Source organism: Phodopus roborovskii, unplaced genomic scaffold (assembly GCF_943737965.1).
Source record: "Phodopus roborovskii unplaced genomic scaffold, PHOROB, whole genome shotgun sequence".
NCBI lineage: Eukaryota > Metazoa > Chordata > Mammalia > Rodentia > Cricetidae > Phodopus > Phodopus roborovskii.
Window position 1 is genome coordinate 13,311,123 of NW_026126461.1, and position 26,467 is coordinate 13,337,589.

General features: G+C 38.8%; 1 protein-coding gene across 1 annotated transcript in view; it reads right to left on the minus strand.

Moving 5' to 3' along the window:
* Fbxl17 (F-box and leucine rich repeat protein 17) overlaps positions 1 to 26,467 on the minus strand; it is a 364,268-nt gene that overhangs the window by 307,078 nt on the left and 30,723 nt on the right. The window lies entirely within an intron of this gene.

Below are 26,467 nucleotides of genomic sequence, written 5' to 3' on the forward strand. Positions count from 1 at the left end.
TAATCCCCCATGGAAGGCCTCACTATCCCTGAGGAGTGGGGGGAGTGGGAGGGGTCAGTGGGAGGGTATGGAAGGGAGAGGGAACAGGGGCACTGATATACAAAGTAAGATTATTTCTAAATTAAAGAAAAAGAATTGCCATTCTAAAAATTAAACATATAATGTTCGTTTTGAAGGCCAGTAGGTTCTTGTGCATTAAGGACTACCATTAAATTGCCGTTTGAGGTTAACCCAAGCTCTCGCAGGATTTTCTAGCGGAAGGTTTCCTATCTACAACCACGGTCCCCCAGTTGTGGGTCCACAACTGTGAAAAGATGGATGGCATTAGAAAGAAGCGTGCCAGCTGCTCTGTTTAGCCAGCCTATCTAGTAACAGGTCCTTTTCTGTGCAAGTAGTTCTGCTATAAACAAACAGCCTGAGATGCTTGGACCTGTGAGACATCCTGTCCCCAAATTGGCCATCGTCTCTGTGACAATTGTGGCAAGTTATCTATATCCCAATATATTTATGCCAAAAATTGCTCACATCAACTGTGTAGCTTAACACACAGCCCAGATGAGGTCAAGATGTATGTGATTTGAAATATTTCGGTAAATTATATACCACAGTCACTTCCCTTTAAGCCTTGAGATGTGTCTGAGATGCTCCCGACACTAATTTAAAGACAACTACTTAATAATTAATAAACTGTGGGTCAGGACGTTAGTTCAGACCGCAGAGCCCTTGTCCCAGTGCCGCATTAGGGAAAATGTCACTCCAGCTTTACAGCATGGAACTTGAGTCACCACTGGCTCTGCCGGCGTCACATATGAGACACGTGCAGCTCAGCTCTCCAAGCCCACGGGTAATTTTCCTGCCCCGCGGCTAATGCCAGTTAAAACTTTACCCCCTTCTCCCTTCGCACACACCGCCGGACACCTTCAGATAATTGTAGGCATGGCCACTGCTGGCACTAAAAACACCTGGACACCAACACATGTGTGAGAGCTACAGAAGGGAGGACACAGAAAATGAGAGCACCCTGAAACCCCCCATTCCACCTCAGTCCACCACTGAGACGTCAACACACTTAGCCCTCCTTTCATATCCTCAATCACAATTCCTCTAAATATTCCCTGCTGACACCTGGGAGACCTTCCAAATGTATGGTAAGTGACTGTGAGACTGTAGGCATTTCCTGAGAACTGGCCCACACCTTCTCCAAGTCTCCGTTATTTGTATAAAAGTGTAGAAAATGTCAAGAGGAAAAAGCTCTTCTGGTAGTGAGAAAGAAGGTATTCTAACGGTGTTCTGCATCTCACTAAACTGAAGAAAGTGACCAAATCACACAATAGGGTATGTGATAATGGGGGCTAAAACTCAGCCTACGGCAGTGAAGACCATGGCCCAGCTGGGGCCAATGGTGACTGCCGTAGGTATTAAGGGACAGTGCTGCCCAGTCCCTTCATCGTACAAACCAGAACCTGTTCTCCAGGCCTGACACACACTCCTGTGGCCCTCTGGTGTCAAATGAATGGAGTTTAAGCTTGTGTTATGAACATGGTATTAATAGAAACATTTTCAAACATCTTTATTAATGCCTTGAGAATCTCAGAGGGTACGGTATGACCATGCTCATGCTCACCCCCTGGATTTCTCTTTCCAGCTTCCTAGCTCTCCCTTCCCTTCCCAGTCAACGTTAAGATTACTTCCTTTTTGTCCTTATAAGCAGCGTCTGGTCTCATAGAACCTCCAGCCCTGCACACCAGCGTGAGGACATCACACAAAACACTCCTGCAAAGGGTGAGTGTCCTAGGCCTCCACGACGACCCTGGACCCTCAGCTGTTCTGTATGGATCGCTCACCTCCACTTCACGGGGATCAAATTTTATATATGATTCAAAGAATCAGAGCTACATTTCCATGTTAAAAAAAAAAAAATGTCATTTCTTTCCAGGGAAAACAAGCAAACAAACCCCACACTTCTATCCTGAGCAGCAGGCTGGCCGACTATGACAGCACAGTCCACGGCTGCAGGCAGTCCTGAGCAGGACGAGCATTCCAGAAAAGCACTGATTTGTTATGACACTGTCCAAACAGCAAAGTGTGAGCAAAAGACTTATACAAAACTAAGTTCTACTCCAGGAGACCCTAGATTTAACGAAAATGCCTGAAATACTCTAATGCTGAATTAGCTAATTCAAGGTGTAGTAATCCCATACTAGGAAACAACCCTGTCCCCGTCATCGCCCACCTGACATATTCGCAGACGTTCATTCTCTCTCTGGCCTTCTGATTACACTGCTCTAATGCTGGCCACTCCTAAGACAGCACAGCAGCTACGGCACAGCATCCCTCCATTCCCTCAGACACGGACTAACTTTGTTCTTTCACATCAGAACAACAACAACTATGAAATAATACTGAATTCAATGTAGAGTGTGGCTACGCCAATCTGCTTGTATGATGATTTCATAAGTACACTATAATTAGGTGAATTTTAATTTTTGGAAATCCCACATGACAATTTCTAAGGCTTTAAGTGATGAGGAAAACTCCATACGCTGATTCTCCTTTATACTGCCCAAGGCTCACGCAGCTCTATTTCCCTTCCAAATTGCAACTTTCCGCTCCTCACTGTTAATAGTAAGATGTGAGAGACACAGCAGAAAAGCGCACTGTTAGAATGATTCCCTGAGGAAACTCCAGCTGATGAGCAACCTTGACTGATACAGACGCAGGCTACCTGTTCAGAGAGGAATCAGGGCCCCGGTGTTCCAAGTCCTTCCCATCACTCAGGCTCACACCCAGAGACAAGCGCTGACACTATATGCATCCTTGGGAAAGCATTATTTCACTCTGGAAATGCAGGTCAGGATTTCTAAAGAACAAAGGCTTACTTACAGCCATTTAAACTTGGCTCTACCTCCCGCCACTGTGTTGGTGTGGGAAGAATCAGACCTTGTTCTCTCACTCGCTTCTACCAAGCCAACAACTAAGCCTTTAGTAGCTATAAAAATAATAATAATGAAATAAAACACCTATTCTGCTGTGTTAACATCGTCTCAGTAAGAACAGGACGTTTATCTCACAGGTGACAGCAGGCTTGGAGGCTGGCTTTCCATCACCGATTTCTATCGTCATTGTGTTCCCTATTGTTCTTCCCCTTACTTGGCAGTGATGCTGAATTCCACATCCACGCCCACAGGCAAATATAGCCATATAGCCATCAGACACTGTGCATTCTTTTATCACCTAATTCGTAGTAGTTCTAGTCCCCAAAATGCTTCTACAAATCACTTTTGAAGATTCAATAAAAACAATCACTCTGTTTTCCACATCATGAAACAGTTACACAACACAGCTGAAGGATCCTGGATTTTCACAATTCTAGAAATAAAGTCCTTATCCTGGTGGTGGCACACCCCTGTAATCCGATGAGTCAGGGGACAACAGCAGTGACTGCTGCTCATTCCAAGTCCACCGAGCCACAGACTTGTTCTAAGCAAACAAAAACTTTAACTCACATGAACAGTTAGCTGCTGGGTTTTAAGAGGAGAGCATGCTGGGCTGTGGCTCGGTAGGCATAGTGCTTGCCTACAGTGTATAAAGGAAGCGCTTGATTCAAACCCCAAGACTACACTAAGGTTAGCGGGCAGGCCTTTAATCACAGCGCTTGGTGGCTAGACCGCGATCCCAATGCCACCGTCAGCTGTACTGTGAGCTGAAGGCCAGTCTAGGATAAGTGAGACCCTGTCTGAGAAAGAAGAAAATAAACAGATTCTTACACCACCAAAAGAGAAGCTGAAAAGAAGGATTATCTTTGGAGATTTTTTTTTAAAGCTTTTAAGAATTAGAGTTCCTGTATAAAAAAAAGATGAGTAAATTTTGTGATTTCCCCCAGTACTTCTACATTGAAATCAATGCAAAATAAATGAACATCAACTAAAATAAAAGCAAGAAATTGTTTAAAGCAAATTCTTTGATATTCTAAATACTTATAAGAAATCAAGCAAATTTAAGTATTAACATTCTCCTATATTCTTCTCAATAAATTTTCTCCTCCTGAAGTGTAATTTAAAACAAAGAAATTCAATTAAGCTCTCAAAAACAGTCTTTATATTGTCTGCCAACATTAAATAGCATAATCAAGGAGTTTTGTAAACATTATACTTACAAGAAAAAATGGAGTCTCTATATTACAAAAGTCCTTAAGACCTTCTCATGAGCAAGTTTATAAACAGGCACGAGAGAACCAGTTACCCATTCCAACCATATGGCTAGCATGTGCTAGATTCCACACTGTATTAAACACATAACCCGAAACCAAGCTCATAGCTTGAATATTTCCTTCCATATTAGAAACTGAACTCAAACCAATACAAGATTTGAAGGATAAACATCCTTTTCACAGGACTGCCAATTAAGCCAATAAAAAGAAAAATCAGTGAAAACGAGCCAATGCAAAATTACTGCAATCCTCAAACACATTCTATGTATTTTCAAGCTTTATGAAGCACGTTAAAATCTGTAATCTTATTCCAGTCTCACCAAGGTGGCGCAACCAATGAATGATGTAAGTTTTCTATCTACATGACATGAAAATCACTCCGGGGGAAGAGAAGGACAAGTGGAGATCATCAGAATATTCACACATGTACCAAACTGTTAACAATAGGAAATACTAAAAAGGAAGGGATGTTCCTCACTTTTAGCAGTTTTTGACAACAGCAAAAACGCCAGGCAATTTTACCTTATGTTCCCTGAGAACACATCCTCGAAATCAATAAAAAATAACAGATCAATCCACAGGCTGACAAAAGCATTGCTAATGAGAGGGGAAATAATCAAACTGCGGGAAGAAGCAGGTTAAATGGCCTCTTCATTAATGAAGCAAAACCTTTAACAGAAGCTCACTCAAAGAAGCAATCGTCCTCCTGTGTCTCTTCAGACTTCAGCCTTGGATCCCTGAGATGGACTTGAGATGGAAAAGAACCAACTTAACAATCTAGCCCTAGCTCTGCTCTGTTCAGAGTTTGTTGTTCAGAAAAATATCCCAGTAAGACCATAAAATTCATCCATGTATTATTTAATATTTCGTGCTTTTGCATAGTAGGCAGAAATGGGTACCATATGTATAAGCTTAATAACACTGAGTAAATACACCGTGTTATTATACTACAAATGAATACTCTACCTCTCAAACTATTTTTAAGATAAGCTAAAACAGCACCATAATTCACCTCAAAAACTCATAATTTTATCTACACATGGGAGCATCTTCCTCCAGTATTCCTTTCATTTATAACCAGAACCTTCCTTTTCTCTTTACTACGGACTTCATAAAATATGTTAATAAAATGAGTACGTCATCAGTATAAATGGCTTCAGCACTGATAGTGTTGGAAGCATCGTCTTTGAACTGGAAGTGCTCCCTCACCCTCCCCCCCAAATGAGCAAAAGCGTCCCTGGAGGTTGTCTGTGACGCTGCCTGACCAGCAGAAACACGCTCAGGAAGCCCTCGACGCTTCGGCATACGGAGTTTGTAACACTAGATGAAGTCCACTCGGGTCACTTGTGAACACTATGTATCATGACTGGTGAAAAACGTTAGAAACCCCATCCTTGTGAAAGCAAAGTCTCTTGACTTACCAGATGATTAAAAACTTTAAAGGATGGGAAGAAAACATGTGACATACTGATCTTGAAATATTGGTCAAACAAGTATGTTGTTAAAAGATAACCAACAATGGAAAAATTACAGTTACATCCTAGTATCTTAAGAAATGACTCATGAAACAAGCGGCCATTAACCCTCAGGCCACCTATATGTAATGAATGACAGCATCTCACTCACCATCCTAGTGCACCCTATGAACATAACAACAGGGTCTCAAAAGAATACGCATGTACATGATAGCCACCTTTGAACATGAACTACATATTATAACTGTTAAAATACAAAAAGGAGAGAACACAACTTACTACCTGTTTAACGATGCTTACTAATTACCAGGCACACTAGAGTCGATGGGTTTAACTTGTCAATCAAGTAGTCCTATTTAATCAGTACAATAATGTTATAAATAAAATAATCAACTCAAGAATTAGAAAAGAGCATTAAAAAATTCCTAGTTTCAAAGAAATTAGGCTACTTATGTTCAAGATTTATGGTCATTAAATTATAAGAAATTATTAAGCTATCAGAAAACAAAATTATTCTGAGCAAAAGTAACTTAAGAAATAGTTTTAACTCTGAGCCAACAAATTTTCTACTTCTTAGCCTTTTGTAAAGCACTCCTTGTTGTTCCTATTCTACCATGCTGGATTATTTTGTAATAACAATTTCATCGTATATTAAGGAGCAGAGTGCATGCAAGAGCGTCGATTTCCATTTCTAACTTGTATGTCTAGCAAATACAATCAGATATTAGTGAATTAAACAAACAAGGACAAAATTAAATGTCTGCAATACATTTTCAATTATAAGACTCAAAATTCAATACCCAGCACTATAAAGGCAGAAAAAGATTTTTAGAAACTGACAAAATATTTAACATTAATTTTTCAAAAGTTAAGTCTATACACATTTGTTTGTTAAAATTATATCTAGAACTTTGAGCATAAGCTTTAAAACTGCTATAAAAAGCCTTTAAATGACAGCAATTTTTTTATAATCTAACAATCAACTATAAAGTAAAATCCCGTACTATGATTAAAAAAATAAAAATTGGTTATACCAAAGGGTCCACCTGGAAGAGAACAAGAAAAAAAATCTCCAAATATTTTAGTATGCTAAATTCATAAAGACATAGGATAACAAGCACATAATACTTCTAATTATACTAAAATATTATTACAAGGACCTATACATAAAATTGTAGCTGCTAATGACATGAATTATAATAGTTTTATACTAATATAAAATGGTATACCTTAAAATCTAATACAAAAAGTTATACATTCTTCCTACAAAGAAAAATTGCAAGAGATTAAATTGTTGGTACTTGAATGCACATTTATCAACATAAAATCTGTAACAGAATATTAACTATAAAATTATACACGCACTTGACCCAACGTAATTTATACAAAACAGCTGAGAAATCACTGCAGTGTGGTAAAGTAACACTAAATGGAGAACTGTGAAGACCGAGCGCTTCCCTCCACTAGATTCCTAAATGGGAGGGAAACAACACACTTACAAAACAAAGATGTCTGATATGCCATAATATTTGTTCTTAATTCAATAAAGCATGATAATGAGCTCTATGCTCAGGATATCATATCATATCATATCCTCAGTAACAAGCAACACTCAGTTACTAATACTGACTCCATTAGGGTTTCACACAGCTGCATACCGTGTACCGTGTGCAGTCAGGCCCGTGCACAAACATTGACCCATAGTGTTTATTAACACATCTTACACTGTGTTCCCTTCAATATGTGCCCTATTACAATAACTTTAATACTTTTGAGACAGAGCTTCACTATAAGCAGCTTGATAATTTTGGTATTTTTAATGCAAAATAAACAAATACTGTTTTAAAATAGGTACATGGGGGAAGGTCCCTCAATAATCAACAGGCATAAAAATTGCTGAATTCTGAAACAAAGGATGAATGGTTTTAAAACTTATTATTTTGTAACACTTAGTTAATTTTACTATTTATATGTGATATAAAATATTTGACTCTCCCTCATCGAGACTGTGCTTAATATTTCTGACACTGAATGTAATCATAAATAGGAAAAATTATGTAGCCCTCTGTATATGTATACAAAAAAAGCCCACAAAATAAAGCTAAATAGGATGTGTTTTTTTAAAAGACCATCTCTGGTCTTCCTTTCTAAGGCATTCAAATGATAAGCCAAACACAGAACAGTTATTAAAACAATTCCCTATGCTTCATTGTATTTATGACAGGAACACTGCAATGGAAGTTTTGGAAGTACTTTTTAATTTCACATTTTAAAAATCACATGGGAAATTTAAAAATGTATTTAAAAAATAAGACATAACACATGCCCCAAATCAAGGCCAAACCCAGCGTTAATCACACATCTGCTCTGACTATACTCCCTAAAAACGCATGGCGAGAACATAGTTTTGCCTTCCAAAAAGACCATTTGAAACAAGCCATTTATTTATCTTTGTTCTATATAAAAGTTCTAAAATTATACAATCAGTCTAGTCCTTAAAATTAAGTGTAAAAAGGGAAATATCTACAATAATAAAATGCATCACATAGATCAACTTCACTACGGCACATTTTAAACACATACCTTCTTAGAAGTTTTTCCAAATATGAAAATTAATAGTATAGTATCATACCTACAGCACAACAGAAGTCAACTGCTTTCTTTCTGAATAAATACATCTACAGCTTGCCTAGGAGAAGCAACAGCCATCTATTACATACCTAATGAAATTGCACTGTACATTCCAATGCAAAAATGTGTCAAACGAACCCATTTTAATTGTATTTTCAGAGGAATTTACTAAATAAAACATCTAATTTAATGTGAAGACTATTGATTTCTTTGCAGAGATATTTCTAAAATTAGGAATTTATTTTGGATAAATGAAAATTAAATGTAAAAGTTTTATGCACTCCTAAAAATAATTAGGGGGAAAAAAAGCAGTAATTGCTTTGATTGGAATCAATTATCTCTCAGAAAAAAAATGTATTTTAAAATAATAGCTAACCCTCACCTTTTAGGCTTAAAAGTATACTGTAAATAATCTCTATCGTTACTACAGAATTTAAGGTAATTATTGCTACTGCAATACACACCTCTAAAAATACAGCAGAAGTATTTTTCTTAAATATGTGTACTTGAGATGTACGTGGTTAAATTAACTTTATTAACATGAGCTCAAATGTTACTTAAATCCAAAACAGACCTACTGGCCTATTATTTCCATTGAAAAAATTCTTAACAGTGATGTCTCTTTAAAACGAGCATTGACGTAGCTAACACAGCACTCTCTAAAATGACCGACATGGAACCGTCTCCTGCAATCTTCCTGTGCTGCTACCTGTCCAACTCAAGGCCCTGAGGCTCAGTGCCCCCTCCTCCCTGCGCCTCCGGCTTTCTTTGTCCCCTTACCTTTGCTTCCCTGGCTCCTTTGTCTGCATCTTCATATTTCATTTGTTCTTTACCCAGCAGCACAGGCCCAAAATGGCCCGTGTCACCAGGCCTGGTCTAGCTATGAAAAAATACATTCTCCCCATTTTAATGCTTTGTAAAACTAAGCCAGTTATCATCTTGGACACGAAGAGTGGTTTCAGGCATCAGACAAGCCTGCCCAATAAAACTCAGACTGGAATCACTGATTATAACTTCCCAGACACACACAGAGCTCTTGGAAAACATCCAAGTTTTTTTTTTTTCTTTTCTTTTTAAAGAAAAGAAAGGGGAACTAAAAAAAAAATAATTGAGCTTAATAATTCAATCTCCTTAGCAAGTCTATTGAATGTGAAAAAAATAATGAAATCTTTGTAATTGAGAACATTTGACCATTTTTAGCTTCACTCAAACATTTAAATATGAAGTCAGAATAAATAGGTTCGTGCTTCTCACAATGTTTGCCCTGAATGATAAGAATATTAGTTCCTAAATACATAATCACTGGGATAGGAAAAAAATAATCAAGTAATTTGAGAAGCTTGTAAGAAACTAACTTCCTGAATGTCATCATATTAGAGTCAATTGTTGTCAACTTTTTAGTGGATTAGCTAGTACCAATTTTCACTACACAAAAAAGAAAGCAAATTTATTTTTTTAAGCACGAGTTTAATATCTATCAGCAAACAAAGCTTCATGCTAAATGTGTGCAGATAAGCAGCCACCAGCCAGTTACACTGAGACAGCTTCCCACCAGCATGCCAGGGACTACTACCATGCCACAACGGTGCTGCTAACCAAAGCCAACATGGAAGAAACAAAGTATCAAAATCCAATAGTTAGAGGTACCTGCATTTCATTTCCCTCCTACGATGACAGAGGGAGCCCACCTCTGCCTTGTCCCGAACACACCAGTGCTGCCCTAGTCCATCCAAAAGAACACTCATCTGTGTCTGTTTTAAAAATGGCTAGCTGGGATTTGTGGCAGTGGCCTATTATCAGAGCACCAGGACACGGAGGTTCAATCAGAAGTTCGAAGTTAGCAAGTTAGTCTGCTTTTATATAAATAATTCTAGTTCACCCTGGGCTGCCTGACACTGCCTTAAGAAAAAAAGGAAAAACACTGGAAAAAGACATGCACCTATAGATACATAATAACAATGTTGACAGCTACCCTGCAGCAGTCCATCGTCCATCTGCACATTGTTATCCAGAACTCTGGTGTTTTCCCTACCTTACATCAAGTTGTGAAACTTGGGTCACAACTGTTATTAGTGGGGGTGTCCCAATTCATTCAATAGTTGAAGTAATACAAATACAACTAAAACAGCAGTCCACAAAACTTAAAAGATGCGATCTAAGTGCAGTATAGCAAGCAGCTGGATACACCCAAGAACATGTTAATTCCAGAGAACAGACTGGCACATCCCAGTTTCAGAAGGCAAAAACAAAGGAGGGTGAATGGACCCGTTAGTAGAAATGTGTTAAGACTGAAAACTAGAAAGTACAAAGTTTTATGGCAATTTAACTTCTGAATAAAGAAGTGCAAAAATTGTTTTAAAAATATAAAATTTCAAAAACTAAAAACAAATTTGACTGAACAATAGCAATTATCTCTGTGTAAATACTACCAATGTTTTTATAACAGAAAACTACATTGTATTTTACATAGTAGAGAATTATTCTAATTATGGAATTTCGAACTACAAAATCTTCCAAAACATAAGAAAGTGCTGATGCTGCCAGACAGTAGTGCTAACCCATGACTTCTCTTCCTGAGTCACTTATGACCTCGCACAACTGCTTAATGAATGTGCTCTGACAGGATGAGGAGTGATCTAGCATCCTAAGGATGGTTGTACTGTCACCAGAGATATTAAAAAGATAGCACACCTAAGGCTCCTGGACCAGAAAAAGGCTAGCATCACTAAAGCATTTGTCACTTTGTAGCTACAAAATAAAAACTATGAACACTGCATTTTGGACAATAATGATGGATAAAAACTGAGGCTATAGGGCCTAATGGCACACAATAATTTGGCGCTCAAGGAGATGAGGAAGGAAATTGACAAGTTTGAGGCTATCCTCTGCTTCACAATAGTTCAATGCCAGCTTGAACAATATGGAAAGACACTGACTCAAAAAAAAAAAAAACGAATACACAAATAACTATGATATAAAAGGCCCACAGTTGTTATTGTTTTCAATGACAAAAGACCAAAAACCTTTCCCCTAACCAAAAAAAATAAAATAAAATAAATAAAACAAAACAAAACAAAAAAACCACAATGATTGCAGCTCACGCACTTATATCAAGAATAGTACTAGTGAAGTCCTAACCAGCACACATAGGGCAGAAAGGAAATGGAGAACATCCTGCTTGGAAAGGGGAAATATGTTCCTATTGTCATCTTACAACTACAACACTCTTTGTAGAATGCCTGGGCTACCCAGCATGAGACCCTGGCTTCAATCCCCAACAAAACAGGAGGAGGAGAAAGAGAATGGAGTGGAGGGAAGAAGAGAGAGAGAAAAGGAGGAGGGGAAGGAAATACAGAAGCAAAAGGAGGAAGGTAGAAAGTATTATCACTCTTACACACACACACACACGCACACACACACACACACACACACACGCACAGCTGCTGGAACAAATGATATTAGTAAAGTTATAAAATGCTAAACTACCTCATAATAATCTGATGCACTTCTAAATAATAACAGTGAACCATCAGAAAGATATAAGTTGAAAACAATTTTATTTACAAGAGTATCAACAGAAACACAATAGTGGGAGGGGGGGGTTAGCCAAGGAAGCGAAAGACTCCTATAATGAAAACTGCAAAACACTGCTGAAAGAAATTAAAGATTTAAAAATTTAGAAAGAGTTCATGTTCATACAAGACCTAGCATTATTAAAATAACTTTTCTACCTAAAGCAACATATAGATCCAATGCAATCCCTGTAAGAATCCCAATGTCAGAGTTCTGCAGAAAAAGAATAATATATCCTGAAGTTCATACACTCCCAGCCAATTAGATTAAGCAATACTGACAACTAATTTGGAAGTCTAGCCCTTTTTCCATCAAAAATTTATTGCAAAAGTGTACTAAGTAAAACAGGAAAATACTGGCACACAGGCAGACACTGAGGCAGATAGCAAAGAGAATCCAGAAATAAACTATCCAACATTCCATTAAGTTATTCTGACAATAGATGCCAAAGACCTTTCAGTGGAAAAGCTTTCAACAAGCAGAGAGGGCCTGCCTGAGAGTACTGAGGGTACAGCTCAGCACTGTAGTTTCCCAGCATGCACGTGCAAGGCTCAATGCTCAAAACCAACAAGAGAGAAGGAAAGAGAACGGGACAGAGGTAGGAAGCACTGAATGAAGTTGGCAAAAATGTCAGAGTACTGAATTTACTCTCAGTGTCTTGGATGTGATAGTAACAAAGTGGGGTTAACAAAAGCAAGAAGAGAGATATTAAGACAAAGTTTGAAACTTCTGTGCATCAAAAGACACAATCATGAAAAGATAAAATATTTACAGATAATGTACCTGGGAAATACTTAACATGCATTCCTATGACTCAACAAGAATAACAGAATACCCAGCTTAAAAATACTTGACAGATATTCGTCAAAAGAAGATATACACCAGGTTGTGAAACACAGGCTTCAATCCAGCACTAGGGAGGCAGAGGCAGGAGACCCCTTAGTTTGAGGACAGCCTAGGACACACACTAACATCCTGCCTCAAAAAAGAAGAGAAAAGGTAAGGAGACAGGGAAGAAGGAAGAGGATGGACAAGTGAGCCAAAGGGAGAGAGGAAGGGGAGAGGGAGGGGGACAGAGTCGGGGAGGAGGAGGAAGACAAGGAACCGTACAGACCACTTAACACGTGACTACCATGTTTATGTAAATCACTTGCTTTTTTAATAAATCTTTTATGAAATTAGTAATATTACTGTAATAAAGGAAACCAATGGATTTATAAATCTAGTTTCCCCTGTGCTAAAGCCAAATGCATTACCTACTTAAATGTTCCCATTAGAAAGAAAGCTAGCTATAAGACATAGTGAATGACAGAATTCTAAAACCAAAGGTAACACTAGCCAATGGGTAACACCGAAACTCAATTCTTCAAGTCCCTTACCTATAGAACGCCCAGGTGCCAACACAGCTAATAAAGCTACAAAGCGTCTGCAAGAGCCTTCTCCAGCAGACACCTGACAGGAAGTACCAGAATGCTGGAAGGTGCACAGGTGTACCACAGATGCCTAGCCAAGGGTCTGAAGTCAGCTGTCCTGCTCAACAGATGGTCCATGAGTCAGTGAACAACAGGCCCGAGGTCGGGCCTAGAAGAGGTAACTTATTCACATGCCTGATGGCCACAAAGGAGCCGAAGACCATCTCTTTCACAGGATAACCGAGCTTGTAAAGAGCATCATTTACTTCCCAATGTGAATGCATTGGGTACAAAATATCACACCACTCCCTAATTTCCAACCTATTCTTAGGATCTGTTCTCCCAAATCTCAAAAATCAATGACTGCAAATCGATGGATACTGTTACACCACAAAGTAACTTTTGCCAATCATTAACTTGTCCCATTGGGTTAATCTACATTGAGAAAAGCAAAGAATTTTATAATTTTATATTCATGAAACTATCTGACACTTTAAATATCACTCAATGAGTTACTGCTTTATACCTCCAATGGTAAGGACAATGCGGCATTTGCCTTCCTGTTTCCACAGTGGGTATACACAAAACCTAACTGTGACATCACAAAGCAACATAGTCTTATGGATACTGGAGTGCATGTCATCAGCTATTGACTAAACATTGTTATGCAGTAAATGGCTGGGCTTTATTAGGTTTTATTTCACCAAAACTAATTATTACACTAATATTAACAAATTTAGTTAACTAAGACAGAAAAAAATACTAATTTTTCTGAAAATGGGTGGTTTTAAAATTGGGGGAAGACCTAAATATTTATTGTACTTCTTCATTTCTCTCCCCAAAAGCTATTATTAAAAGAAATTAATAAAATTAATTTATCTTTATGAAAAATGACATTGGCTATGTTTATTCAATTACTGGTAACAATATAAGCTAGGAAGTGAAATTTCACAAAATTAATTTGGTAAGTTTGAATTCACTGCCCCCATAGTAAACTGGTAATTGGTCAGATTACTGGTCAGCCAATGTATATCCCGAAAGAATATAACTTTTCTAAGCTGGGCATGGAGTCACAGCTTTGCAGGAAATAGAAACAATGGACCCAAGGCCTAATTACAAAATCTGTGCACACAATTCACAAATGGAAGATGAAAAACTCATGGGACCAACAAGCTCAATCTACACATCTGAATAGCTAACATAAGACTATAATAGAGTATTTACTGAAAGTCAAGTTAGAATCATTCTCAAATTAAACTTTCCTTAACCTATTAAATTTTAACCTTCTTAAATTCTGAAATACCCACTAAAACACCACATCTACCAATCATTAGTGATCTTAAAATTCTGATCACGAACAAGAAAAAAAAAAAATAAACAGTTTATCATCCTGACACATAGTCAGACGTAATAAAACAGGCAAGAAAACATAACCAAGGGAGAGGAGGTACCGGGCCCTCGCCGCCCTCGTGTGACAACAGGTATGAGGAAGAGTACAGGGTGGTGACGGCTGTGAACTACGCTCCAGCCGATGACTTAGATACAGGGTTCTTGAAGGATTGTTAATGCTTTATTTGCATGCCATTTTATGTCGATGAAATTTTAAAAATCAGAATATGTCTAACTCAATATATATTCCTCTGAGTCAACATAGACCTAGATAAACAGTTCAATTTTAAGCAATTTTTATATAAATAAAACTGAAAACATCAGTAAGTTCAGTATCAAATTCTGAAATTCCCAAGTTTATAACAAATTCATACTTAACAACCAAACATCGAGTCATGGGAAGATAGTGACTTTTGTTTGTATTTCTGCATGTGTGAAAAATTTTGTTTGTATTTCTGCATGTGTGAAGAATTTGCTATCTAAATATGTCAAAACCAAACACGTAACTTCAAACAACAATGAACGTAGAAACAGATTGCTAGGCCAATTGTTACTTTTTAAGGTAATGAGGCAGTACCACGGCTCTTCTAACTCAACAAGCAAGCAGCTTCAAATAAATGCCCTTTCCAGGACTTCATGACAAAATGACGTAAGCATCTAAGAGGCCTGAAATGCAGCACATAAAATGTATATCAGCGTTTGAAGGAGAAAAGGCAGATAAGCACACAGCTTAACTATGATGCTTGGAACTATGGCTCCGTGTGTGTTTACTGCACAGCAAGGTGGGGGGATCCCCGGCTTCGGGTGAGGGGGCAATGACAGAGTCAAGCACACACACGAAACCCCACTGTAGACACACGCACTCACAGCTGCCATGGCGGGTGGAGGTGGTTACTCTAAACTAAGATGTAAGCTCTTAGATGCACTTGTGTTTCAAACCACTGAGTGATGCAGCGGACCAAGCTTCCTTATGAGGGGATCCGCTGAGTGCCAGACCTCACGAGAGCACACTTTATGTCACTATTAAAACTACAGAAATGATTTGACTAAAATTACAACCAGGTGCTTCAGAAACGGAGAGACGGCGACGCGGAGAGCCCAGCTACCCTGCATCGAGACTTACTTAACAGTGATTTCACTAAACACGCAGTGACATCACAGTGAGCGGCTACGGCTTCACTGCATTGTTCCTCAGAGAAGGACTTTTACACACACCTATGTACAAGTAATAAAAATAAAAATTTAAACAACCAAACTGCCCAAGAACTATGGAGTAAAGACCTTCTGCACTGCAGTTAAGCTTCTATTCTGACTTTTAATTCACTGTACAACAAAGAAATCAACTCGCCCTGACATGCAGGGCTATTCCCTTCAGTGACCGCGCAGGTGCTGAGGCCACAAAGACAGCCTATTTTCCGAAGCCCTTTACCTTGTTTGATCACTGGTTACTTTTGATCTGACACTGCCCTCTCCCTAGTAATGACTTCCCCCTCATGGACCCTACCTCACATCTGTCAGAGAGAATAAAGGGCATCAAACTGAGACCTGACAAGGCCTATGGGCCAAGTGACGTGCTGGCAGCAGAGTGTGCCCCGGCTCCCACAATTTTTAATTCCGTGTCTTTTGTTCTGCTGGGTACACGGTTAGGATACAGTGACAGCAGAAAAGACTGTGCGCTAACTGTGAAACCAAGCCTTCTTGAATGTCTATCTTTTATCTTTGATTCTTCATCTTCTTAACTGCTGCAAACTTCATGGTGGTTACTATGAAATACATATTCAACAAGTGCTAAACAAAGTTTGTTTAAATCCCTTTCCAGGACAAAACAGAGGATACGATGTATTGTATTTCAACTCTAAACCTTAAAGGAGACAGCTGTCAAACAGCACATGAAATCTCCCATTTTTTAAGGGTTTTTTCTAGTGCATATTGCCTTCGTGGCTGAAAAACAGAACCATCTCCCTAAACAATGTACACATTCACCAGAGGAGCTCGATCTGACTGCTAAAGCACACATTCTCACACTGATTTCCTGTGAGAATAGATTAGGGCTGAAAATAAATTCCAGCAGTCTTATTTAAATAATGCTCTGAGTATAGGTTTCCTTAAGACATTACTAACAATCATTTGTTTAAAATGAGCAGTAAGGAAATCATTTTGATAACATTTTACTGATAACTCTTCAACTTCCATTAAAACTTTTTCTAAGTTCTAAAATATAAACATTCTCTCTCTACACACACACACACACACACACACACACACACACACACACAGAGACCATTACCTGGTATGCACTAAAGGGAAGTTTACAGATCTTCTAAAATCACACACAGTTAAAACACCATCTCTTTGTTCTTTATGAAGAAACAGAGCTTTTTCTTAACTTTAAAACAGTGGGAAAATGTGCATGACCACTACTACACAAGGAATTTAATGTTAGTGTAGAAGAGCCTCATAGGGAACACAAAGGAATAATTAACATCATTCATTCACAATGAAGAGTCTTGGGATTAGAGGAGAAGCATTAACATAGTTTTAACTTGTTTCTTAAAACTATGGGAAAAGTTACCGTCTATAACAGCAAAAGAAAAGACACAAAAACACGTGAATTTACAGGAAGGGGAAGGTGCTCAGCTGAAACTTAGCTGAAGAAATTAGGAAATACACCCAAAGTTATTCACTACCATGGAGAAGCTGGATGGGAAATCCACATTCCTATACTGTCAGCATTACTGAGCCCTTACAAACACCCTAAAATCATCATAGCTTCTTAGTACATTACTACAAGAATACTCCCACATAAGCACAGAAGTCTAACTCAAATCACATTAGTAAAAAGTGGTCATTTTCACTACATTTTAAAATATGAGAAAGATGACTCTTACTTGAACTAAGTATAAAAAAGCTATGGAAGGATTATCACTTCACGATGCAACTCGGTTAATTAAAGAGTAGCAGTGCAGGGTGCCAGAATCAATAATTCCCCCTTAGTTATCCAAATGCCATTCTATCCTCAAAAGAGAAAAAATAAAAATTAGGAAAGAAGGAGAGAGGGAGGGAGGGAGAATCAAATATTATTGTACACAAAGTTTCTGTTTATGTGTTACTTGGGTAACTCATTCCCTAATAATTGATTCTACAAGACTATAGAGTTCCTAAGGGGGAGGGAACCATAACAAGGTTTTTAAATTATAGGGAATGGTGCTAGAAATGACAGAGTGGTGAAGGGCACCAGCTGCTCTGCCACAGGACCCAGGTTCAATTCCCGGCACCTACAAGGAGGCTCACAACCATCTTTAATTGTAATTCCAGGGTATCAGTGTCCTGCACTGGCCTTCCTAAAAACAGGGCAAGGATTTGGGTTACAGACACACATGTAGACAAAATACACATGTACTTGGTTACAGACAGACATCTGGACAAAACACACACTGATGATGGTGATGATAAATCCAAAAGTATTTTTTAATTTCTTTCAGATATCTGAAAGAAAATCCTGACTCGGATAAAGTGGTGTTGCAGCGTGGTTGTGGTGTGAGTCTCCCCAATGGCTAAGGAAGCTGAGCATTTTAAAGCCCCTTGTGAAAACTGTGCAGTTCGTCAGCTCATTTGGTCCAGCTGCTGTGCATCTTGGGAACTTCCTGCCTACCCGGATGTCTCTGAGACGGAGGCTACCAAGGTTTTCGTATAGTTAATTTCAATGTTTGGAGTTGTAAAGTCTTTGATCCATTTTGATTTCATATTTGTACAAGGTGAAAGGCAAGAATACAATTTCTTTTCTGCGGGTAGGGATCTACTTTTGCCAGCACTGTTTGTTGAATAGGCCATCTTTTTCCATTCAATGCTTTTGACACCTTTCTCAAGCTAGGCGGCAAAGCCTTTACTGGCTTATTTCCAGATCATCTGCTGTGTTCCACTGGCCTCCCTGACTGCTTTTCTGCCACTACTGGGACGCTCTCACCACTATATCTCTGTAGCACAAGTGGTGTACGTGTTCTTACTTCTTAGAGTTGCATTGGCTATTGTGTAAATCTTTGAACGTGTTTAAATCTACATCTGTGAAATACAACATCAGAACTTTAATATGTTCTGGCTAATTTGATGTCAACGTGACACGGGCCAGAATCAATCACCTGAGAGGAGGCGACCCCAATTGAGAACAGAAGACTGTGCTGTGGGGAACCCAGTAGGACCCTTTCTTAGTTAGTGACGGATGGAGGAGGACCCAGCCCACTGTGGGTGGGTCCACTTCAGGGCTGGGGGTCCCAGCTCTAAAAGAAAGTAGGCTTAGGAGGAGCAAGCCGGTGAGCAGCTCCCCTCTGTGGCCTCTGTATCAGTCCTGCCCCCAGGATCCTGCCCTGTGTGAGTTCCTGTCCTGACTTCCCTTTCCTCCCTAGGTTGTTTCCATCATGGTATTTCAGCACAGCCAGAGTAACCCTGGCTACAGCGCTACAGTGTGTGTGCTACATTAAATCTGTAAGTAGCTTTGGTAGTATAGCTATCTTCACACTATTCTGTCCGTCTGGGAGGAAGGCAAGGTCTTTCCATTCCCCACTACAGCCTCTCGTTCCTTTCTTCAGTGTCTCTGACTCCTCATTAGAGAGGTCTTTCTTTTCTTTGGCTGGGTTTATTCCTAGGCATGTTGTTGGTTTGTTCTTTGGTTTTTGTTGTTTGTTTTTAAGCTACTATAAACAAGATACTTTTCCTAATTTCTTTCTCTAAGAGTACACTGTTGTTATAAATGAAAGCTACTAGTGTTTTATACAGGTGCTGTAAAGGGTTTTCTAGTAAGTTCTATTAAGGTCTCAAGTATAAATTAATGTCACCTGCAAATTCTGACAGTGACTTTTCCCCTAACTATGCTTACCTTTCTTTTCAGTTTGCTTATCTAATTGTTACAGGTACCACAAGCACCACACTCAGTAAGAGGGAAGCCTGGGCACCCTTGCCTCGCTCCAGGCTGAGGGTCTGTTGTAAACAGTCTACGGTACACACTTGTTGTCACTTTGAGGTCTGTTCCATCTACTCCTGACACCTGAGGGACTTTCATCACACAAGCACGCCGAATTCTTTCAGATGCCGCCTTCCAGCATCAGCTCGAAGGTTCTGGAAAACTTTATTCAGACAGTATGTTCCATCTACGGACTCACATGTTGGCTCAATCTCGCCTCCCTAGGGTGAAACCCACTTGGTCATAATGCACGACATTCTTAATGTGTTCCTAAATTTGGTTTGTAACTATTTTTTTGAAAATTTCGGCATCTATGTTCAGAGACACATAAATCTAGGTTTATTGTTGCTTTATTCAACGTAAGAAAATATTCTTATTCAAATAAGAAAATAGAAATAGCCTGGAAATCCAACAGATAAATGAATCATTAAAATCTGGCACACACATAAAAGAGAATATTATTCAACTCTAAAGGAAAAGGAAAACCAGGAAAGTTTCGGATGGCCTTAAAATGTATAATATTACATGAGGTCACCTAATCTCAGAAAGAAGAAAGATCCCATGTTCTCTTGCATATGCAGGTCTCAGCCTGTAATGTAAACATGCATATATCTAAATAGCTGTAATTATGGGTAAAATAAAACATTAAGGAAAATAAACATAAAAATATGTTAAGTGAGATTACTCAATCTCAGAATGACAAAAATCACATTCTCCTTCATATGCACATCTTAGCCTTTAAGTGTACATGCACACACGTGTACCACTGTAATTCTGGGTATAATGTATCATGAGGAGAGTATAGTAGGGTACTGATCGGGCGATGATGGAGAGAACGCAGAAATAAGGACATGAGTCATGAAAGGAAACACAAAGCTAGTTGTTTTTCTAACTTCAACTCTGTTGTGGTCTTTTCCCTTGTTTGTGGTAGGAAAGTCCATCAAAATGAAACTGACAGGAGTTTAGAAGGTTCGGGCACACTCAGACTTCAGATGCCTTCAGACTTCCATGACTCCAGACGGCTATTCTACCTGTACCGAAGTTCAATAATGGAGATTAGGGACCGGGCAAGTGTTTGTTGAATGGCTGCCTGAACCGAAATGTATGATGACTTTATTTGCAAATACACTACAGTAATTTTCATTTTACAAAAGCAAAGACTTCAAAACAGAGAGATGTGGACAACCTTCATACTTGCGTAGCTAAACCTGCAGCACCCACAGTGACAGCAGCACCACACCGGCTTCCACGGGGACACAGCCTGCACAGCTTCTGGAAGAAGACCAGGTATGTCACAGAGCACACACGGTTATGCATCTTTTAAACAGTGATAATAAAATCATGGAAAAGCTGTAAACTATGAATCTGTAAACCAGATTAAAACATAGTTTGTAAACTACATTCAGAGAGGTCAATTTAAAGGGTGAAAAAGGGGAGGGAGCTAATTTTCCAAGTCTTCTGTGTAAGCCCAACCACTAAAATAAGAAATGAAATTAAGTCTCGGATAACCTTAAAATGTTGGCATCTCATTAGTGTGAATAAAGAAAAACATTGGCCTAACTTCCACCTAGATCCAAATACCTCTCCTTTGCTGACTGGCAGGCTAGAAGGAAACCGAGGAAAACAAGTGCTCATAACTGACAAGCTCCCAGCATCCCTCTGGCACCCAGCCTTATAAATCTCTGTTTGCCAAGCCTAATGCTGCGATTCTTTATCCCCACACACCATCCCCTGGTGCCAGCATCGAGCGAGCACAGAGCACACAGCACTTCCACTCTTGGATCTGGGAGATAATCTGATTCGCTCACACCTTTCTCATTTCTTAAAACTGGCAATCCGACGAACGTAAAATTGTAAAATTACACATCAGAATCATGAAGAGACATAAGTGAAGACCTCCAACAACCAGGAGTTACCTACTGAGCTGCAGATCCGAAATTTGCCACAAACGTGACTTTAGAAGAAAATATAAAAGTAGTATTTGGAGCGTCCTATTCTGAACATAATCCACCTACAACTTCCAGGATGGGCTGTCTGTGTCAGAGCACTTCACACCCAGCTAAATTCCTCTGAGGCGCTGCTACCATCGAGGCATCATCAGTTGCCTTCCTCGAGTTTATCAACTAGTTTTAATATAACTAAACAAATATCATTAGGCAAGTAAATCTGCAGGGCAAAAAATTAATGCAGAACCAAGAAAAGTTATTTGCATATTATCCAAGTCATTGCCTGTACTCCATGCAACTGGCACATAAGGTAGGTGGGAACTTAACACACATTCATTCTTGGTTTTCTATGCACTTAAAATGACAGACTAAGTGCATTTATGTGATCTGGTGCATCACAGAAATATTTAAGTAAAGTAATTGAAAAGAGAATGATAAGACCTAGAATACAGTATAGAAAGATATTATCCTGCTAAGTAATTCTATTTTTAATTATATTCATCTTTCAAATACTATTTCAACAAAATAAAGCCAATTTATTAACACAATATACAAGCTAACATAATCCTGACAAGAATTGTATATCTGGCCAGGCAATGCCTTTAATCCCAGCACTTGAGAGGCAGAAGTATGCTGATCTCCATGTGTTTGAGGCCAGCCTGGTTTACAGGGTGAGTTCCAGGACAGCTAGGGCTGCTACAGAGAAACACACACACACACACACACACACACACACACGGTAAGAATTACAAATTCTAAACAAATTACAACTTCACTGACTAACTTGGCTTGGAAAGGAGCACACAGAAATTTACTTATTTGTATTTTTTTAAATCAAAAAACTATTGATTCTGCATCTCTAAACTATAAATCTTTATTCACTTGTTCAAATGTATCTTCTCTTTAAAAGTACGCTCCCAAAGTAGTTAAATAAATCCATTTTAATATCATGTTCAATTCAAAAGTAACCCATAAATCATTAAACCAGTATTTAATGAGTATCTATTTTATGTCTACACTTGGAAAGGGAAGGGCAAAAAAAGGTGACAAGATCCTCCCTGCCTTCAAAAGAAATGACAAGCCGTTAGCAGGAAGCTCATCTAAATCATGTCAGTGCGTGAGACCTAGCATTTAGTAAAACTCAATTGAAAGTGAACTTGTGTGGCTGCCCTTTGACTATACCTACAGAAACCCTTCCATATACGCACAGTAGGCTTACACACAAATTTTACTGCAATATTGCCTCTGACAACAAAATGCCAAGAACAAATTGGTTCTTCAATTAGGAATAGAAAGCAGGATACATATGACAGATAAGTAGCAGTTAAAAATAAAAATGGGTCTACGGCCATACCACCCTGAACGCGCCTGATCTCGGAAGCTAAGCAGGGTCGGTGGTTAGTATTTGGATGGGAGATCAAAAATAAAAATGAATTGCATAGTCTTTCTGGCTAGACCTCAACAATTAAATTAAATGCCAAGTATAGGCTGTACATATATTGTGAGATCAGACACTAAACCATATGACAAGAGATATAAATGACATGTGAAGACAATTACATACCCTGTTATTCACGTGGACACGTAAATGCTTTTAAAAGTCATATTATGGCTCCTTTTGGAAATAGAAAATGAGAGAACAGCAATGCAAGACAACAGATTTTAAACCACCTTGCTTTAATGCTCCAAAAAGCAGCAGAGAATTTAGCAGAATATCGACAACATCTGTGTGGTGGGCACAGATTGACTGCTCTTTTGTAGTCTGTATCCCTCCCTTCTTCCCACACCTCACCCTCCCTGAATATAAGAACATTCTAGTCTCTTTCTGGGTCACATACAAAGACAATTTCAACCTGTAGTAGTCTTCATGAAATCACTATCATATGACATAAAAAGCAATAACAGCCCTATTAATACCACCTGAAAGACAAAAGTTCCGAATGAAGCCTCCCATCAGCAGAAACTTAGCAGTCATCTGTACAGCTGCATCAGGGGAAAGCTGTCAGTGAAACGTAGACCGAGACAATGCTGCCACCTACAGGCCAAGCTTACCATGAAAGCTGTGCCCAACTGGTACAGCAGGAGCTCTAATAGTGGATCCCATTGATTGAGAACCCGCCAAGAGGACATTTGAACTCCTATCCAAGCAAAAGTCAAACTCTACAGCTTGCTTTCTGACAAGTGTACTTTCTTAAGTACTCGATTAGTAGTTAATATAATTGACTAAGGCCAATACTTGTCAAAACATAAACAGTTGACTAGTAACATACTTCACTTTATTACATAAATATTATTAACTCCTGCAGGAAGTTAGTTAGTTATCTGTGATTCAATCGTCCAGGAGATCTCAATGTGTTCTTAACTGCCTTCCAAGAACCTTAATGAGAATGATGTTGGCTTCTCTTCAAAGTTTATCACAACATTTTAAACCCCCCAAGAAATAAAAACCAAACTCAATCTTATTTCCTTTGGATTAAATATATGGCATACTTTTCATTGTAATACAACCTGGACAAAAACAGCAATAAAATTAAGCATAACCTCCCACCATGAACAGCGCCTCCTTTGAAAGGCAACTGGCTAAACCCATGGTGATAACAGAAGTATTTCTCTGTACTTACCTACAAGAAAACAAGTGTTGGTTTGTCTACTCAACAAATATTCCTACTAAAGACTAGAAAATGTTTAAAATAGGGTTGACAATCTTTAATTTATGCTGTGTGTCATTAAAACAAAAGCTTAATAAATTCAGTTATGATGAAATATGTATTTAGTGTACCTTATGTGTCAGAATTTACACTAAGAAAAGAGTATCTCTTATGCTATTTAATCTTCAACTGTAACCTGAAAGACAAATATCAGTATAACACCGTTAGCAAATGAAATTTAATGACCTTCAATAATTTTTCCTGGGTCACACACAAGTGAGGGAAAAGTATCAGTTTATCTAAGCAAGAACCTAACTCTCTATAACCTCACACACCCTCACATGATTATTTAACTTGAAAAAGAACTGTGAGGTGCTTTTTATTGTGTATTTTCAGGGCAAAAGCATATTTTGAGGTAATAAAAGCACTTAATTTAGTTCATAGTGCTTCAATGTTTAAATAATTTTTAAATAGTGTCATCTCAACAGGAGAGGTGATGCGTCAAACCCCTTCTACAACTGAGATCTGTACATGTCAGGCATTTTTATGACACTTAAAAATGAAAAGGTCTTCCTTGAGGACGAGCATTCATGGTGCAAGAACGCTTCCAGAGGAAGGAGGCAAGCAACAGCTGCACCTAATGGTGACACCTAGGAACCACACAGTGTGATAACCCAGGCACAGAGCAGTGATCAATCACCCCAGATCTCTTACTGGCTTTAAAGCCTGTCAGTAAGAGGAAGACCAACCACATCTGGTACTGGAAACCTAACTAACTACTCAGTATGAGAGAAGTCATGACGACCACCAAAACCCCTAACCACTATCTACAAACATTTGTCCTTATATCCACAGATAAGTGGTCTTCACCCCTCACCGAGAAACTTCTCTTTGCAATAAACAGAGACCACTACAGAAAACCACAGCAATCAAAAGGCAATTGGGAAGCCCAGCCTCAGCAGACACGCCTACAAAACAGCCCCTCGCCTCATGCTCAGGGGACATTGCAGAAGAGGAGGCACAAAGATTGTTAAGCGCCAGAGGACCAGGGGCTCTGCTGTGAGACTATGTCTCCTGGTAAGGTCAGAAGCTACGCCCATAAATATCACCAACGTGACCACCCAGACAGCTGAGCAATGATGACACCAAAAGACAAGCCAAATACACGAGAGGAGAAAGACCCACAAACTTCAACCCTACAAAAAGAACGACAGACAATGGGGGGGGGGCGGAGCTGGGGGCGAGGGAGGAGGTCTCTCCAGAAGAGCGCACTGCCTGGGTATCCAATACCGAGGGGGAGGAGGTCTCTCCAGAAGAGCGCACTGCCCCGGTATCCAATACCGAGGGGGAGGAGGTCTCTCCAGGAAGAGCGCACTGCCCGGGTATCCAACAGTAAAAACACTCATACAAACAACGATACAAACTGAACAAGTTATATGTAGGAGTATGTCTGTATGCAGTAACAATTACAGAAAAGGCGCCATGAATTTGAAGGATAGTGGGGAAGGGCATATAGAAGGGCTAGGATGCAGGAAAGGGAAGGGATTTGTTGTAATTATAATCTCACAATGTTTAAAAAGTTTAGAAGTTTAAAAACTGAAAAGGGCAACAAAAATGTTTACTTTTTGAGATGCCAAACTTAAAAGCAAGTCTTTTTATAAATCCATAATTTTCAACACTGGAAATGCTTCCTGGTAACTGATATGATATTCCTATCAGGTAAAATTAAATAGTTTTGAGTTTCATTCAGCCATAAATAGGGATGAAATTCAGATACAAGATACAGCATGAATGAACTTTTAAAAAGACACAAAATATCATGCACTATGTGACTCCATTTCTACAAAACATGAAATGGCTAATTCATAAAAACAGGAAATCAATTAGCAGGTACCAGGTGCTAGGGAAGGGGAAGGGGGGGACAGCTAATAAGCAGATTGATCTGATAAAGACGACGTTCTATAATTAGATATTGGTGATGAATGAACAGCTTTATGGATATAATAAAAACAATGAATCTTACGTGATTACATCTCAAGAAAAGAAAGTTGAGCAGTGTATTGATACACTGTGAGACACATGCATGTGTTTAAAATAGAAAACTCATGCAATTATCAATATTATCTGGCCAGATTTACTAGATCCTATCTTTTCACCATTCTAAATAAAAGTTTTTAAGTGTATATATTTCCGAGCATTAAAATATTCTTAATCTAGAATTACTATAAT